Here is a 4,990-nt window from a genome sequence, read left to right on the forward strand (position 1 = left end):
TATGTTACCATACTATGACTTTTTATGCCTTCCTATACTATGTCGTTTTTATAACTTTTTATGCCTTACTATACTATGACTTTTTTATGACTTTTTATGTCTTACTATACTATGACTTTTTATGCCTTGCTATACTATGACTTTTTATGCCTTACTATACTATGTTGTTTTTATGACTTTTTATGCCTTATTAAAATGACTTTTTTATGAATTTTTATTCTTTACTATACTATAACTTTTTATGCCTTACTATACTATGTCGTTTTTTTGAGATTTTATGTCTTACTAAAATATGACTTTTTTATGCCTTTTTATGTCTTACTATACTATGACTTTTTATGCCTTGCTATACTATGAATTTTTTTGATGACGTTTTAAGCCTTACTATACTATGACTTTTTATGCTTTACTATACTATGTCGTTTTTATTACTTTTTATGCCTCACTAAATTATGACCTTTTTATGACTTTTTATGTCTTACTATACTATGACTTTTTTATGCCTTGCTATGCTATGTCGTTTTTATGACTTTTTATGCCTTACTATACTATGTCATTTTTATGACTTTTTATTCTTTACTATGCTATGACTTCTTATGCCTTACTATACTATGTCGTTTTTTGACATTTTATGCCTTACTAAAATATCACTTTTTTATGACCTTTTATGTCTTACTATACTATTAATTTTTATGCCTTGCTTTAATATGACTTTTTATGTTTTAAGATACTATGTCGTTTTTATGACTTTTTATGCCTTACTAATATATGACTTTTTTATGACTTTTTATGCCTTACTATACTTTGTCGTTTTTATGACTTTTTATGCCTTACTAATATATGACTTTTTAATGACTTTTTATGTCTTACTATATTATGACTTTTTATGCCTTGCTATACTATGACTTTTTATGCCTTACTATACTATGTCGTTTTTTTTTAGATTTTATGCCTTACTAAAATATGACTTTTTTATAACTTTTTATGCCTTACTATACTATGTCATTTTTATGACTTTTTATTCTTTACTATGCTATGACTTTTTATGCCTTACTATACTATGTCGTTTTTATTACTTTTTATGCCTCACTAAGCTATGACCTTTTTATGACTTTTGATGTCTTACTATACTATGACTTTTTATGCATTACTAATATATGACTTTTTTATGACTTTTTAAGTCTTACTATACTATGACTTTTTATGCTTTGCTATACTATGTTGTTTTTATGACTTTTTATGCCTTACTATATTATGACTTTTTTATGACTTTTTATTCTTTACTATGCTATGACTTTTTATGCCTTGCTATACTATCTCGTTTTTATAACTTTTTATGCCTTACTATACAATGACTTTTTATGCCTTACTATACTATGTCATTTTTATGACTTTTTATTCTTTACTATGCTATGACTTTTTATGCCTTGCTATACTATCTCGTTTTTATAACTTTTTATGCCTTACTATACAATGACTTTTTATGCCTTACTATACTATGTCATTTTTATGACTTTTTATTCTTTACTATGCTATGACTTTTTATGCCTTCCTATACTATCTCGTTTTTATAACTTTTTATGCCTTACTATACAATGACTTTTTTATGACTTTTTATGTCTTACTTTACTATGAGTTTTTACACCTTACTATACTATGACTTTTCATGCCTTACTTAATTATGACTTTTTTATGACGTTTTAAGCCTTACTATACTATGACTTTTTGTCCTTTGCTATACTATGTTGTTTTTATGACTTTTTATGCCTTACTATATTATGACTTTTTTATGACTTTTTATGTTACCATACTATGACTTTTTATGCCTTACTATACTATGTCGTTTTTATGACTTTTTATTCTTTACTATGCTATGACTTTTTATGCCTTCCTATACTATCTCGTTTTTATAACTTTTTATGCCTTACTATACAATGACTTTTTTATGACTTTTTATGTCTTACTTTACTATGAGTTTTTACACCTTACTATACTATGACTTTTCATGCCTTACTTAATTATGACTTTTTTATGACGTTTTAAGCCTTACTATACTATGACTTTTTGTCCTTTGCTATACTATGTTGTTTTTATGACTTTTTATGCCTTACTAATATATGACCTTTTTATGACTTTTTATGCCTTACTATACTATGTCATTTTTATGACTTTTTATTCTTTACTAAACTATGACTTTTTATGCCTTGCTATACTATGACTTTTTTATGACTTTTTATACTTTACTATATTATGACTTTTTATGCATTGCTATACTATGTTGTTTCTTACATTTTATGTCTTACTAAAATATTACTTTTTTATGACTTTTTATGTCTTAATATATTATGACTTTTTATGCCTTGCTATACTTTTTTTTCATGCCTTACTATACTATGAATTTTTTATGACGTTTTAAGCCTTACTATACTATGACTTTTTTATGACTTTTTATACCTTAATATACTATGACTTTTTATGACTTTTTATACCTTACTGTCCTATGTCGTTTTTATGACTTTTTTATGACTTTTTATACTTTACTACACTATGACTTTTTATGCGTTGCTATACTATGTTGTTTTTTGACATTTTATGCCTTACTAAACTATGACTTTTTTATGACTTTTCATGTCTTACTATATGATGACTTTTTATGCCTTGCTATACTATGTTGTTTTTATGACTTTTTATGCCTTACTATGCTATGACTTTTTATGCCTTACTATATTATGACTTTTTATGCCTTGCTATACTATGTTGTTTTTATGACTTTTTATACCTTAATATACTATGACTTTTTATGACTTTTTATTCTTTACTATACTATGACTTTTTATGCCTTGCTATACTATGACTTTTTATGTCTTACTATACTATGTCGTTTTTATTACTTTTTATGCCTTACTAAACTATGACTTTTTTATGACTTTTTATGTTACCATACTATGACTTTTTATGCCTTGCTATAATATGTTGTTTTTATAACTTTTCATGCCTTACTATACTATGACTTTTTTGACTTTTTATGTCTTACTTTACTATGAGTTTTTACACCTTACTATACTATGTCTTTTCATGCCTTACTTAACTATGACTTTTTTATGACTTTTTATGCCTTATTTTATTATGACTTTTTTATGATTTTTATGCCTTATTTTATTATCACTTTTTTATGACTTTTTATGTCTTACTATACTATGACTTTTTATGCCTTACTATACTATGTCGTTTTTTTTTAGATTTTATGCCTTACTAAAATATGACCTTCTTATAACTTTTTATGCCTTACTATACTATGTCATTTTTATGACTTTTTATTCTTTACTATATTATGACTTTTTATGCCTTACTAAACTATGACTTTTTTATGACTTTTTATGTCTTACTATACTATGACTTTTTATGCCTTGCTATGCTATTTTGTTTTTATGACTTTTTATGCCTTACTAATATATAACTTTTTTATGACTTTTTATGCCTTACTATACTATGTCATTTTTATGACTTTTTATTCTTTACTATGCTATGACTTTTTATGCCTTGCTATACTATGTCGTTTTTATTACTTTTTATGCCTTTCTAAATTATGACTTTTTATGTCTTACTATACTATGACTTTTTATGCCTTGCTATACTATGTTGTTTTTATGACTTTTTATGCCTTACTAATATATGACTTTTTATGTCTTACTATACTATGTCGTTTTTATTACTTTTTATGCCTTGCTATACTATGACTTTTTTATGACTTTTTATGTCTTACTTAAATATGACTTTTTTATGACTTTTTATTCTTTACTATACAATGACTTTTTTGCCTTCCTATACTATGTCGTTTTTTTGACATTTTATGCCTTACTAAAATATGACTTTTCTATGACTTTTTATGTCTTACTATACTATGACTTTTTATGCCTTGCTATACTATCTCGTTTTTATAACTTTTTATGCCTTACTATACAATGACTTTTTTATGACTTTTTATTCTTTACTATATTATGACTTTTTATGCCTTACTATACTATGTCGTTTTTTGACATTTCATGCCTTACTAAAATATGAATTTTTTATGACTTTTTATGCCTTGCTATACTATGACTTTTTATGTCTTACTATACTATGTCGTTTTTATTACTTTTTATGCCTTGCTAAACTATGACTTTTTTTATTACTTTTTATGTTACCATACTATGACTTTTTATGCCTTGCTATACTATGTCATTTTTATTACTTTATATACCTTACTGTCCTATGTCGTTTTTATGACTTTTTATACTTTACTATACTATGACTTTTTATGCGTTGCTATACTATGTTGTTTTTTGACATTTTATGCCTTACTAAACTATGACTTTTTTATGACTTCTTATCTTTTACTATACTATGAATTTTTATGCCTTGCTATACTATGACTTTTTTATGACTTTTTATACCTTAATATACTTTGACTTTTTATGACTTTTTATTCTTTACTATACTATGACTTTTTATGCCTTGCTATACTATGTCGTTTTTTTGACATTTTATGCCTTACTAAAATATTACTTTTTTTTTACATTTTATGCCTTACTAAAATATTACTTTTTTATGACTTTTTATTCCTTACTATACTATGTCATTTTTATGACTTTTTATTCTTTACTATGCTATGACTTTTTATGCCTTGCTATACTATGTCGTTTTTATTACTTTTTATGCCTTACTAAACTATGACTTTTTTATGACTTTTTATGTCTTACTATACTATGACTTTTTACACCTTACTATACTATGTCTTTTCATGCCTTACTTAACTATGACTTTTTTTATGACGTTTTAAGCCTTACTACTATGACTTTTTATGCTTTGCTATACTACGTTGTTTTTATGACTTTTTATGCCTTACTGTACCATGAATATTTTATGACTTTTTATGCCTTACTATATTATGACTTTTTATGCCTTATAGTATGTCGTTTTTTGACATTTTATGCCATACTATACTATGACT

This window comes from Seriola aureovittata, chromosome 5, assembly GCF_021018895.1.
Source record: "Seriola aureovittata isolate HTS-2021-v1 ecotype China chromosome 5, ASM2101889v1, whole genome shotgun sequence".
In the NCBI taxonomy this organism is placed as follows: domain Eukaryota; kingdom Metazoa; phylum Chordata; class Actinopteri; order Carangiformes; family Carangidae; genus Seriola; species Seriola aureovittata.